The sequence below is a fragment of the Columba livia genome, chromosome 11 (genome assembly GCF_036013475.1).
Source record: "Columba livia isolate bColLiv1 breed racing homer chromosome 11, bColLiv1.pat.W.v2, whole genome shotgun sequence".
Taxonomy (NCBI): Eukaryota; Metazoa; Chordata; class Aves; order Columbiformes; family Columbidae; genus Columba; species Columba livia.
The window spans coordinates 682,020-696,479 of NC_088612.1; the positions used below are offsets into that span (position 1 = coordinate 682,020).

A 14,460-nucleotide genomic window follows, 5' to 3' on the forward strand; every position below is an offset into this window, starting at 1 on the left:
ACATTAACCAAATTCTGTCGAATTGCTGTTGCCAGGTCATTGGGAACGTGTTTCTCTTGAGACATGGGCACACCAGCTGTGTGAGGGAAAACTATTTCATTCCTCCCAGAGTACAAATCTGTAACCAAACTTTGATTCAGAAGCCTGTAAATGTCCACAGGGAAGGTAAAAGATAACAAGATAACAATTTTCTCCTCTTGCCACTGTTTTGTACAAAAAAAGAAACCTAATAGAGGAAAAAACCCTTACAACAAGGAGTAATAAAAAGGTAATCCATAGTCTGGGGCCTTGTGTAAACGCAGTAAACATGAAGAATTTATTAGGTTTTTCCTATTCCAGGTGGAGATTGTTAAGGGCAGGCTTGCTTCTCCTGAACTCCTCAAAATTAACTTTCTTGGGGTAGGAAGTTTCTCTAAGTGTCTTAAAATCAGCCTTGAGCTGGATGGTCTGAAAACACGGTCGCTGAATCAATACGAGCAGGGTGAACGTGAGGGGGAGTGAGCGTGGGGACAGTGCGTGGGTGCCTCCTGCGCTTGTCCCCGGTGGCCCTGCGTGGGGACCCGCACCTCTGGGGCTGGGAAGGGGCTCGGCTCCACCGGGGAGACCGAACCAACGGCCACAGAACGGTCCTCAGCAAGGGCAGGGTGCAGGGAGGAGGCAGCCCGAGGCGCCGGAGCGGCGGTGCCTGGGCTCGGCTCGGCTGCTGCATCGTCTGCTGCGCCGCTACGTGAGCCAGGTCCAGGGCTCCACTCAGCACCCTGTCCTCTCCAAACCGCTCTTGGGTGTTGGGACATGGCCGGGTTGTGCGTTCAACACGTTAGTGCTGTGGCCTGTGCTTTCTGTTATGATTACAAGCTTCTTCGGATGGACTTTGTAGTTTGTTTTAACAGGCTGTAAAAACAGGGTCTAATTTTATGGTCTCCACATAATGGCTGTCATTATGCACTCCACTGTAATCCCGGTTCCTCATAATTAATGAAAACTACTCAGGTAGCAAGGTCAAGGTGAAAAACCCTGCCTGTTGGTTTGAGGCACTTTTTCCATTCGCTTACTAATATTGTGACTGTTGCTGAATTGCGGCTGCGAGCTCTGTCCCTCTGGCGTTCCAGATCGCAGCACTTGCACCAGGAGGGGACCTGATCCTGAGAACCTCACTTAGCTAGTGAGGTCTCCTATGGAACACCCTTCGCCTCCCTGGGCAAGCGCAGGTCCTTCTCTCCCTTCACGTTCAGTAAGACCTGTGTCACAGTTATACTGAGTCTTGCTACTAATAGTTTTACTAATACGTTATCTATTATAGTTGAGATAAATCTAGTCATTCAGGAAAACAACAGTAAAGCATTTGAAAGCTTGCTTGTAACTTTCTAAGCAATCAAAAACTTGTGAAATTGTGGATGTTTGCAAACACAACGTGTGTCTGTTTATAACTGAGATATAAATATCTTCATTTCAGCACTATCACATTTTGAACTTAATGAGACTTGCAGATACAAGAACCCATCAGCAGCAAGAACCATTCTTCTGTCTGCAGGAGAGGTTGGGATCCTTGCTCCAGTCTCAGTGTTTATAGGCAGACTGTTCAGGTGTATTAGGAGTGCTATGAAATGCTACACAAAATACCAATATGTACCACCAGGATGAATCCTCCTTCCTTCATAAATCCTGCACAAAGCCTTATAGGTGCATGGTCTGTGCAGGACTCGTTTTGTGTCTAAAACCACATGAAGGTTTACTAACATCAGATGAGTCTGTATTTCAGACGTGAACATAGGGAACTGGCTTCTTTTGATTGCCCACATCTGACCTTGCAGCAGAATATCCAGGTCTGCTCCCTCTGTATTACCTGGTTTATTATTTTTATTACTGATAGTATTACATGTGCTAATAGATCTGAGTTCACAGGTTACCCTGGTAACAAAAATGACTGTGCACATTGTTCTGTGTCGGACAAAGTTGAATTTGTTGCTCAGCCCCAGCACAATCCTCTCTCATTCGCACCTGTAGCACAAAAAATGGTTATATGCATGGAATGAGGTAAAGGTGATGAGCGTCCGACCTGAAAGGATATACCCCCAGTGGCACCACCGTGCAGTAGCTGGGAGTTTGTAAATATCGGATCAGTTATGGAAATAGCAGAACAAATGGCCGCAGTCAGATTGCACAGGGACTCCTGGATCTGCAGACAGGCTGCAGCGCAGTGGGGCAGAGCCGGGCTGCTCAGCGGCGTGGTGTGGCACGGCACGGCATGGCACAGCATGGCACGGCATGGCATAGAATGGCACGGCATGGCATAGAATGGCACGGCATGGCACAGCATGTCACAGCATGGCACGGCATGCGGCATGGCACAGCACGGCATGACACAGCATGGCAAGGCATGGCACGGCACGGCACAGCATGGCACAGCGCAGCACAGCACGGCTGTTGGGTGTTCGCCTGTGCTGTGAAGGTGTGTGCAGTCACACGTGCATAGTGCAGGAAAGTCAATGGCAGCATTTCCACAGAGCACAGTAGGTTTGGGGTTGGGTCTGCGTGGCACAGCACAAGTGACAGCTGTAACACTGCGTGTGGACCTGTTAGTGCACGTCACCGTGAGAACGGGGTACAAAGAGCTCAGTGTCATGGAGGTATACAAGAATATAGTTACTGTGCATCAAATAGAGTTCCAGGTTCACACTGCACCTAAAAGAGGTGCTGACCGCCTAGTAGATGCCCCAACTCTTCACCCAAATTTAGTGGCAGAATTCAGTTCTTAGTTCCAGATGGATTGCTGACCAGGAAATTGCAAGTCAAAGCGTAGTTCTGACCTCACTTGCCACGTTATAAATGCAGAATGATAGTTCTGAATGGGGTGAAGTCATGGAACAGTGAAAGCGGGAGAGAATTGGGAGCTCTATTATAAAAATTCAACACTTGGGTTACTTTATGAGATAATGCATTAGGGCATTAAAACATGAGCTAAGGTACATAAGCATTTTATCCCATGAAAAGTCTACTTTTGATCTACTGCAAGGTTATTCGCAGTATTCTGTCTGTAATCCAGTGTGTCCCGTTTATGGCAATAGCACGAACGCTGCAGTCCCTTCCGACGTGGAGTGGGTTACGCTCCTCGCTTCGTGGAGTAACACTTGGAAATTTCAAAATACTGGAAGATACTGTAACAGCCAGTGCTGCCAATACAGCATGGAGCTGCTACTTCACAATTCAAGGAGTCAGCTATTGACTCGTGGCAATCTATATCTGCATTAAAATGGTGAGTTTTGGATTAATGTGGAGCTGAAAGCCCAACTGAGGCTCTTTGCTGCCAGCCTGTCTCTGTAATTGCAGCATGGATTTCACCAACCACAAAGGGCAGAATGAATGTGATCATCCCCAGCAGTCGATAGCACATTGATTTTTTTCACTCTACGATTCGCACAAATATTGAAGCTCATTTTTTAAGCAAGGAGGATTATTAATCTACATTTCTTAAAAAATAAGTCTGTTTTGAAGCATGGTACCTTGCAGGGCTTATTTAATGTGCAATATGTAAATCAGATAAAATATTCCTTTTTCTTTTTAACCAAAGATGGGCATTCTCAGCAGGCTGTGAAACCACATCCTCACCGTTGTGCTGCCATGTGTCGTATTGTTTAGTTAGCAGATTAAAGGAGGCAGCGTTGGCAGGTCTGGGTCTGGTCAATGGGCTGCGTTCTCCTAGTTCGGTTTCATTTTCACTAGCCCCGAGGTTGTAAACAGACTGTGTACGACATCACCTGTGGTTCCTAGGATGAAACAACGACTCAAGACCATTTCTTCCTTACATGGTGCAGTTCATCTATGATACAACAAATATAGTTTAAGTCAGAGAAACAAACAAAGTTCCCGCTGTGCAGTGGTAACGTTTCTGAGAACTGCAGCACTTCTTTCTGTCATTTCATCAGCTGCTTCTTGGACAGGAGCTTTCTGGAATTGTGTCTTCAGCTCTGTGGCTGTGAGAAAGCTTTGGGACTGTGGACCAGCTCTGCTGCTCTTCCCTCTGCGTGTGTGTGACTGACAGTGGTGGTTGACGCGTGTGAGTGACAGCGGTGGTCGACACGTGCCGGCTACCAAAGGGAGTGACAGTGGTGGTCGACACGTGCCGGCTACCAACAGGGCAGCCGGCCCGCGGGGACAGAACCGGCTCAGTGGGTCCTTGATAAGCTGCCGTCACTGCACGTGAACGCAGCGTGAGCCTGGCACTGGCTGCAGGTTGGCTCATAGGGCTGCGGACGTTCTTGGTTCTGAGCTTACCTCCCTGAGTTCGCAGGTCAGGTCACAGGTTTCTCCAAGCCTGCGTTTCACGGCACTTTAAGGAGCGCAGTCGCTGGGCCAGGTCTGTGCTGGATTGGGTCTATTTGTTTAAACCTTTCTCAAGGGAAGCACAACTCATGATAAGAAACATTCCAGGAGTGGCTTTAATGAAAAAGTAGCAAACGAGCACAAATTAGATTACCTTTATAAATGTCCAAGGTCAATCAGGGCTCCCCTGCTCCTTCCTTCATCCCAAGGCAATATTAATGAATGCAAAACCCCTCTTTCCTGAGGGGCAGCCTTGAATATCAAGTCTTCGTTTGGATGGATTTAATTCAAACCCCTGGTAAAGCCTGAAACAAACGCAGAGTGGTAAACTGCAATGTAGAAAGAAAGACAAGACACTATTTACCCTTTGCTTTGGTCCTTTCACAGGCAGCACAGTACACACTCCCAGGAACAAGCCTCATTCAAGACAGCGTTTCTGATTTCCCTCCATGTTCCCAGTTAAGTTGATGAAGCACTTTAAATGAGTCAGAAATGCTCCTTTAGGTGAGTGTGACAGAATATGGCGCGTTTGAAGCTGATCAGGCTCCTCAGAGTCACAAACTCTGCTTCTGGTTTGAGCTGTTTGTCCCGGTGAACCCCGGCGCAGAGCAGCTGCTGTGTGTCCCCAGCCGTGCGCTGGCCTTCAGCTGCTCGCCCTGCAGCTTTTATTGCGCTGGGTAACATCTCACAATGCCCTACCTTCAGTTCCAGAGAACAGTCACATGAACCAACATTAGTCACACAAACGAAAGAGAATTCCCTGAAATAAAATGCCATTCATATTATGTTCTCAAGAAGCTCACACTTAAATTTCCCCAAATGTAAGAACAGCATCAAATATGAAACATTTAAAGCATGAACTGTTCTTTCTGCCTTTATTGTGCAGAACAAGGGGCCCGAGCAGCTGGGGCTGCTTGGGTGGTTCTGAGAATCCTTGTGTTTCTCTCCTGGCAGTCGCCTGCAGCAGAGGCTGAATTACAGGGGAAGGTAGAACGTCACGCAGAGCCTTTTGGGCACGATAAATAACACAGCATAGCAGGTGTATACAGAACAACCTCTTCAGTAACTACATTCTGAGGTCACGACTTGATTACTCTGTGAAATGACTTGGTTGGACTTCGGACTTGACTATTGTGGATGTTTGGAAGTAGGAGGAAGATTTCCAGAGGTGTTCTGCAAAGGTGTCTGAGCTTCCCCAGGGGTTCTCTTTTATCTCCTGATTACACCTCTTTATCTCCAGCTGGTTTTACCCCATTTCCCGCTGTCCCGTGTGTGGGGAGGTCTTTCCCCACCTCCTGATGGCGGCAGCGGGGATTTCAGGTGGCACAGAGTCGCTTCAGTGCACTGACAGCAGCGGCACAGAGAAAATGGCCCAAAAGCATAAATCGAGGAGACATGGAATAAAACTACTGTGTCTGCAGCACAGAAAACTGCTCACCTGCTCTTTCATTGATCCGTACGATGGAGAGGAGGGTCCCCCAGCACGCAGGAGCCTGTTCCTGTGGTGCCAGTCCTGAGCGGTGTGGTTGGCTCGTGTCTGCCCGTGACACTGATGACAAGGGACAGAATAACAGCCTGTGTTCCAGAACCATTTCTGCTGCGTGACTGTGTAACTTCTGATGTCAGGGACCTTTGCTTTTGCCCTCTTATCAGGTGTTCGGTGATGGACAGACTTATCACAGGGAAAGAGGGAATATCTCTAAGGGAAAAAGTTCTTGTTTCCAGCAGATTTTACCTGTGAGATCTTGGACACAGATGACATTCAAAATAATCAGCACTCACAGACGAGAATCATGCACCACCGGGTATCAAAGAGTACTCATCTGTGTCTTCAGGAATATTTCAGTCCACTGACTGATGAATTAGTTGTAAAACAGATATAAAAGCATTACATCAGAAGTCCTGTCCAAATTTACTTCACACTGACCTGACTCTATATGTTTGCTCTTCTGTTGTTTCAGAGTACCTGCAGCGACTGAAATGTCGTTTATGCCTTCTGGTTTTGTTTCCATCTATGTCTATATATGCCTGAATGTAATAGTAAAGCTTTTAAGAAAGGCAGGATGGTCTTGGGTTAGAGCACAGTAATAGGATCTGGAGACCTCGGGTCTCAGTGTGGTGCTGCCACAGCTTCCTCTGTGATCCCAGGCAGATTACTCAGTCTTTGACTGATTCTCCTGCGCTGTAGAAGGGACATTAAGATATTAAGCCCTTGGAGAGTCATGTATCAAAAGTACTAAAAGAGAGAAATACAAAGAAATAGATTTTGTGAGGGCGAAATACTGTCCTGCAGCCATAGGTAAAAGGCTGTTGAAATCTTTCCCTGAACAGCCCTGTGTTGTAAGCTCTCAATTAAAATCGTAATGGGCACAGAGAATACGTGCATTTTGCAGTGCTAGATAGCTAATGAGCTGTGCAGGAAAACTAGGGGAGAACAGTTGCAGAAGTGCGCTCTGTGCAGCTTAACTCATTTACTCTTAGACATACCTGCTCTGTTTTAACTAACACTGGCAAGGCTGTCATCAGTTACCATACTGAGATGTCAGTGTGCAGTTTAATATAAAGAACATAATTTAACAAGGTCTGAAGATATTTGTATACAAAGCATCATTGGAAGTGCTTCCCAATTCCTTTGCAAGTGAATGAATTTGCTTTCTCCATGGTTAGAGAATCTTCTTTGCTTAGTTATTGATTAGCTGAGTCAAGCAAGCTTGTAACCTTACCTAATGCATTCTTACCCTCCATTTGCCCCAGCCATAGATTAAAATTTGTACTTAAATGAAATGACTCTTCCTTCTTCCGCCAGCGACTCCACAGTCTGCGGCTCCGGGGGCGCTCACCCGTGTTCGGCAGCTCCCTTCTGAACCATCCTGGATATATATCTGTGCAGACAGGGCTGCCTGAAGAAGGGGACGGATCTTCCCAAGTCCCTCTCTGGGAGCGCAGAGCAGGCAGGACTCGTCACTCTGTGACGCTGTCTATAGCAAGAGCGGCGCTCACAGCTGTGAGCTTTGCTGCTCCTGTGTGCAGCTCCATGGGACAACCGCCCCCCAACCACGGGCAGAAAAGTGAGGCCCGACCTCAGCCCCCCGCAAAATCAGCGTCTGACGGGTGCTGTCGTGGGTCAGGCCCGGGACGCACAGGGGAGCGTGTGCCCTTTCGCTGGGACGCTGCGCGGGGAGGCAGAGGCTGCCGCACAGCGTAAGGAACTGGTGAAGCCCAGTAACGGTTTAGAGGATGAAAGGCAGAGGAATCCAGATATCAACATAAAGGACGTCATTCCTAAAGTGTGCAGGAATAAAAGAGAAGTGGTAATAGGTCACTCTGGAGTCAGGATCGTGAATGACAGAAAGAGAGCTGGGAATGAAAGAAAGGGCAGGTAAATGTCAGCAGTTAGGGAACAGAGATCATGAACTCTCTCGGCGGGAACAAAAGTGCACAGAATATTCAGCAAAAGCAAGTTTGTTTGTGAAGTAAACTGAGCATCCTTAGTCTGACTGCCTTGCTAGCAATGCTTTCCAAGGTTTTGTGACAGATAAGCAGCTGAATGAACGAGAAAACCCAACAGAGGTGAGAGATCCAGCCAGCACGTGGAGTGAGTGATTGGGATACACGGGCACAGGTATTCCTGTAAGGTGCTGGTTGCAGAGTACACGGTGTCACCTGCAAGGGAAGCAATGGCCCATCTCACACAAGGGTGGGTGCCAGCAGAAAGGGAAAGGATGTAAAGTAAGAAGGAAAAGTAAACAGGCAAGAGAAATGGGATGTGAAGCAGGGAGCTGGGAAGAGGGTACTGCCCCTTTTTACAGTGAAACAGCTTCCACTGTTTTGAGTCTATAGGGGTGAACAGATGTGCACCAGCTGTGAGTCTTACCTATGAGCATGTTTCTTGGGCAATATTGTTGAAGAAGAACAAGTTGCCTGTAGGAAGCTGTTACTTGTCCAGTGTTACCATTGGCTTTTTATTTAAAGTATCATTGAAGAGGACGAAAAGGTTTCAGGATTGGCATGAAGATGTGGAACTCTCTGTGTTGATACTAACCTAATTAGCGAAGTATAAAAGCTGATTGCTCCCATAACAGTTCGATGGCTTGTGTGAAAGAAATAGTGTCTGGATCCAGTTTCTCATGCACAATAATGGCTGTACTTTTGCGTGAGCGGTGGTGACGTTGGCGCCGGCCTGGTGGTGGGTGCCGAGGCAGCAGGTGAGCCAAGGCGGCGTCCTCGGCAGCTCTGCCCTTCTGAACGCCCAGGCCCTGGCAGGTCCGTGTGAACAGCCCGCGCCCGCACGCTTCAGGAAATCCGTGTGAGCTTTTGGTTCGGTTTGGTTGGGTTTGGGTTTTGTTTCGGGTTTGGTTTGTTTGTTTGGGATTTTGTTTGTGTTCCTGTGTATAAAATATGTTGTTCCGAAGGTTCTCGATTCAACGCATTTCAAGGACATTACTTTTTAAAAAATAAATAAATCCATAATGTTCGCAGCAAATCCGCAGCGTTCAGCAGATGACAGATCGCATTACTGCTCATCAGACACATTTGGCATGGATGTGGTTGGTTTCATTTGGCTTCAGAAATTAGATGGCACAAACTTCATAGCAAATGATGGGGGACAGTTGTTTGTTCTTCCGTTTGTCAGCTGTCCCAGAACCGTCATGTTGTGACAGCTGCCTCTGTTGTTTTAGTCTACAAGTTGATCTTTTGTCTTTGACTAAACACTAAGTATTAACTGTTTACTAAGTTGTTAACAGTGTGTGTTTGCCCAGCTCTGCCATAGAATATCCTTGCTGATCTCCGATCAGATATCTGAAAATACCCAGCAAAACTGGGGGGCAGGGACGGTTTTCAAGATGGATTTTATCTTGAAGTTCCATCTAAGTGCATTCATGTGACCATCAAAAAGTTTGATTTTCTATGAACACAGCAAGGAAATATCCCTTGAGCAACTGAGGAGAGAACTGTACAAGATAAAACGCATGGCGCAGCCAAAATGAACTTCTCTTTTAATTTGAACAACTGCTGTCAAAGTACTTTTTGCAGCAATTGCCCGGCTCCATCCAGAGCCTCGCAAACCACAGCAATAAAAGGAATATCCAATGCCCCAGCTGGAGACACAATCAAATGCTTCTTACCTTTCTGACAAACTGTTTGTCACTATTCTTCCTCTCCCACTGTGACATTGCCTTGTCACGGGTGTAATTCTTGGGCATTTCAAAAGCCCGTTGTTGATCTTCATACAGAGATTATAGATCTCTGCAATACTTCTCCTTCATTATTTGTAATTTACATCTTTCCCTACGATCTAAATACTGTAATAGTCCCTCTCTCAGTTCTCGTCCTGCTGTTACTTTATACTGGCCCCTCGGATCTCACTGGTGAAATTAGTATGACTGGGTTTTAGTTACAATAAGAACTACGTGGCGTGGATCGGTCTCTGCTAGACGTGAACCCTGGTGCTGTCACCCCCGGGACGCGCCGTTTGGTGGCCGGGGCCGAGACGGTGCCGCTCTCCGCGCTCTGGGGCCAGGGTGGGTGCTGGGGTCCCGCTCCGTGCGGAGCAGCGGGGCCCTGCGCTTGAGACTGCGCCTTCTAAACACATTGATTCTCAACACCGCCTAGCTTTGGCGTACTTTTGAATTGGTTTTGCATCTTTTTCATCTTATATTGTTAATCTTTACGTAATAAATAGAATTGTTCTGGCCGGATGCTTCTCTCTGCAGATGTATAGTATTTCTGAGGCTTCCCTTTGCCTGGAGAGGGCTTTGGGGTTAATTTATATCCATTTAGCTAACTGCTGCAATTTTTGTACTTGTACTCCCTTATATCAGCCTAAGACTCATTATGCAAATTTAGTTCATGCCTCTAAATTCATCAACACAAATTAAACCAATGTGTGAATACTCCCATGCAAAAGTTGCTCCAATTTAATTAAATCAGTGTCAAGCAACTCTCTGTGCCCTTGTGTACATGCCAGGCCTTAACGGCTTACATCCCGGAACAGAGAGCGGCCAAGTCACCGGCTGCATCCTTAAACTGTCTGGGAGAGGCTCCGTCCCGGGCAACGCGCGGCGTCACAGCGCGGGCACAGCCGGAGGCTGCTCGTCACACGCCGCCTCACCGCGAGCCCCAGCTGGCACCGCAAGCACCCGTTTTATGAACACATAGGAGCTGTGCTGGTTGTACAGCAGTTACACAGCACCCCGATTCGGTTTCTTGGTTTATGGGGGTTTGTTGCCTTTGCCGTGAAGAAAATCAGATTCAGGCAGTGGAAAATCAGCTCTGGGCTAAGGGCCAAACTGAGCCGACAGGTGCAGGTGAGCGCAGCTTTCCTGAGCGGAATCTGCTGCGTTCATCTATGAACAGAACCGCTGCTTCCAGGAGCCTGATCTGCTGTGTTCATCTATGAACAGAACCGCTGCTTCCAGGAGCCTGATCTGCTGTGTCCTGATCTGCTGCGTTCATCTGTGAACAGAACCGCTGCTTCCAGGAGCCTGATCTGCTGTGTTCATCTGTGAACAGAAGCGCTGCTTCCAGGAGCCTGGCGGAATGTTCAGGGGCAACAAGGAAGATGATGTCTGTAAAACCAGGCGCCATTAGAATCGGGAGTGCTCACACTGCTCTGATGTCAGAAGTTGGTCCTGAGCCCTCGGCAGCGGGTGACGCACACAGTGCGTAACTTCTCACCAGCAAACACGAGTTCCAGCAGAATTTCCTGGTGAATGAGAGAGGGAGATAAAGCAGCTTTGGCAATCACGCTGTTTCCCTTATCCTAATGAACTTTTTTGTTGACGATGAGAAATTACTTCTCCCGTGTCCCTGTTACCGTGAACCAAGCAGTGCTGCTGTGGAGTTTCATGCACCTCGCGTAATTGGTGCAATTATTTGTGGTGTATTGCTGTTTGAATATTTGATGCACCCTTCTTTGTCCTCTCCTCTGTCCCTTTTCTGCAGAAGAAAGAGAGATGGAGGACTTGAATCCTAAGGGAGTTAAGAACAAGAAAGCACATGAAAAGATTTCCCACTGGAATTAGTTTGAAGAACCCCATTGTTTGTCTGGACGCTCCTTCCTGCTGAGCGGTAACAGCACCGCAAGCCACAAGGTACTTGCAACCTCTACCCACTCTGTTTGTGGAACACAATTTTTACTCGGATCAAAAGAAGGTGCAAACAGTATTCAGTGTCCCATACGTGGAACTTCCTCATATTTGGCCTTGGCTGCAAAACCCAAATCCAGCTGGTAGTAGCGGTAGTAGGAGCCCTTAGTCCTTGTCTTTCGGGGATTTGTGTCAGGTTGGGTCTAGTCTGGTCCCATGGTTCTAACCCCCGTCAGCACCTTTTCCAGCACATCTCTTGCCGTGGCTGCATCTGCTGAATGACCTGAACCAAAACTTCATCACTGGGAAAAACTGGAAATTTTCTTCAAAATTGCACTGTGCTCCCAGCTAAAACATTGGCATAAATACAAACAGAGTGAACCGAGGAAACGAAATATTAGCTCTGTTCCCTCATCAAGCCTCTTTTGCTGCCTGACGTGCACAGGTTACCCCTGGTAGTTTAGTTCTCTTCTGCATCTCTAGCCATTACTGTTTTTCCTCTGGTCCGATTGCACGGCTGTGAACCTCTGGAAACCAATATGCCACAATCCGTTAACATGACAGGTGCTACTTCTTCAGTTTCTATTTAGCATTCCTGTCTCCTTTCAGTGAAGAAAATCCAAACCTGTGTTGTTAGAATATGTACCGTATATTTCAAAGTTTTAATTTTTCACTCATTACTTCAGGACAGTAGATGGAAAAGCGCCTTCCTTACATCTGTCTCGTGCATGTGTCATTGTCAGCTTTGATTGCAGAGATATTGGGACTGTGCCCTTCAGTGACATTGCTGGCGATGCTGAGTGACAGCAGGCAGCTCTGCACACCCCTGCACATGCCCATCCTCCTGGAAATACCTTTTCCCTTTGACAATCTGCTTATGCTTCTCCGTGTAGGCTGCCCTAGATGCTAAAATACACGGTAAACCCAGCAGTACCTAATTGCACTTATCAAATACAATCTGGAAATGTATTTTCAGTTCTTGTGTAGCCAGTTACCCCTTCAACGATATATTTTAGTGAGAGTGTAAAAGATCCTCTCGATCTCCAAGTATAGAGCATGTATCACTAATATCCGAGAGTGAGCGCTGATGCGTGTGCCGTGAGCTCTACTCACCTTTACTTGTTCATGCTTCAGTGCATGGGAGGGACGCTCTTTCGCAAAACCGGTGTGCGTGAGGGTGCGGTTGGTACGTGGCTCTGGGGACCAGGACCCCATGGGGACTGTCTGTAAGTCAGTGAGCACTTTGTGCTGGCAGTTTTGCAAGCACCTTCAAGCAATTAAAAAACACACAACAGATTTTGCCTCCCATCGGCTGATGTCTGTGGAGGAGCGGTGTTCCGTTCATGGGTATCTCAGCGAGGACCCCGTGCGACCCTGCTGTGCGCCTCTTCAGCCGAGGCCGCTCCACTGGGCGCCCAGTGTCCCCTTCCTCTCCGGGTCCTGCTCAGTTTCTGTCTCCTTCTCTTAACAATATTCAAAACTTTTAAGCTGTCTTCAGTTTGATTGTTATTGACCCCGTGTGGGTAACATCCCTCGTCCTCTCCCCCAACACCCTTGATCAGATTTTTTTTAAAACTTTCAGGCTGTGGTCCTTTAATATAAATTTTAATGCATTTTAAATTGTTTGTGGAATTTGTGTTGTGTCCCAAACGCTTGCAGAGAGTGAGGAGATTTATAAATAAAGCTATTTTTATTACACTATGAAAGAAACTGTAACATTAATGCTGCAATGATAAGATAAAGTGTGTGTGGAATCCCTTTCCTAATGCTGTGTGCTCCAAGAAATTCTGCTCGTATGCACTATTACAAATGAGCCACACCAACCAGAACGGTATTCCCAGTATCAGTCAATAGACTATGAAGACATTAGTGTATTAGCAGTTTATGGCATTATTTGGGATGATACTGTGCGACAATGGAATGCACTGAGGTCCGGGGCAGGCTCGCTGTCTGCCGTGCGTGCGTGCTCGTGTTCGGCCCTGCTGTTGCCTTGGCAAAGCAAAGAGCTGTAGCAGGCACTGATTGTTTTTGCAGTAGCAGAACCCTGTGCAAAGGTCTCTGATACAGTGTGTTTGAACAGTCAGTGCTCTATCTTATCTGCTCCAGGTAACCGAGATTCAAATTTAGGGGCACCTGGCAGGACTGTGGCCACAACTGCTGAACAGAGTAGTGTCTGTTGTGTCAAACTACTTGCATTTTAAACATCAGTTTTCAGAGACAGAAAATGCCCAGTCACTCATTCCTTTAGTCTTGACTGTCCTTCCTCTGGCAGCACGTGCTCCAGTCCTGCAAAGGCTTGATTGGGCTCTTACTCACTGAAAACGCTTCTGTGGTGAGTGACGGAAGAAAAGAAAGTGTAAAATTCCTTACTGGGTATGTTTCTGTCATGGAAAGGGGCTTTATTGTATGTCAGCTGGGATCCTACTATGGCTATCTAAGGAAGGCTTACTGAAGATTGAGGTAGACTATACAATATTGACATCATTCCTCCACTCATAGAAAAAATGCCTTTTCCAGCCTTTCCCATTGCATGCAAAAAGACAAAACATCAGGAAAAAAGCAACGGTTGAAAGGCAGCGCATGGCGAGCCGTGGCAGGACACGGCGGAGAAGGAAGCCGGTCTGTGGTTCCAGCTCTCCTGTCGTGTCATGTAGAGAAGCCCATAGGGAGCGGGACAGGACCGTATTCGGGCATCCCCCTGAGCCCAAGGGGAGAGGGGTGCGAAAGGGCAGCCTGCGTATTCTTTCGGAGCGTGGAGCAAAGTCAAACTCAAGAACACAGCGCTGTTGGCAAAAGCGACACCTAAAATAAAACTGACACCGCAGATTTGGAGCGTTTTCTGGCAGAGCCAGGAACCATCCAGAACGCAGGAAGCTGGCTTGCGATGGGAAATGCATTTGGTCTGAGAGCCCTCCAGGATGTTTGCAGCCACAAAGAGGATGAGGAGCTGACGCTGCTCACTGCGGGAGCGTTTACTTGTCATCCGCAAGGTCACAGTGCTCTCTTCATTCAAAGCTCCTGGGAAGCTCCTTTTGCTTCGCTGTTTCTGAGA

General features: G+C 47.3%; 1 long non-coding RNA gene across 1 annotated transcript; it reads right to left on the bottom strand.

Annotated features, from left to right (window-relative positions):
- Positions 1 to 2,309: 2,309 nt before the first annotated feature.
- On the bottom strand, positions 2,310 to 5,903 carry LOC102088462 (uncharacterized). The gene is made up of 4 exons (XR_001230504.3): positions 5,759 to 5,903; positions 4,475 to 4,625; positions 4,273 to 4,386; positions 2,310 to 3,764 (listed from the first exon to the last, which is right to left on the bottom strand). It is a non-coding gene; the product is annotated as an uncharacterized LOC102088462 (long non-coding RNA).
- Positions 5,904 to 14,460: the final 8,557 nt, after the last annotated feature.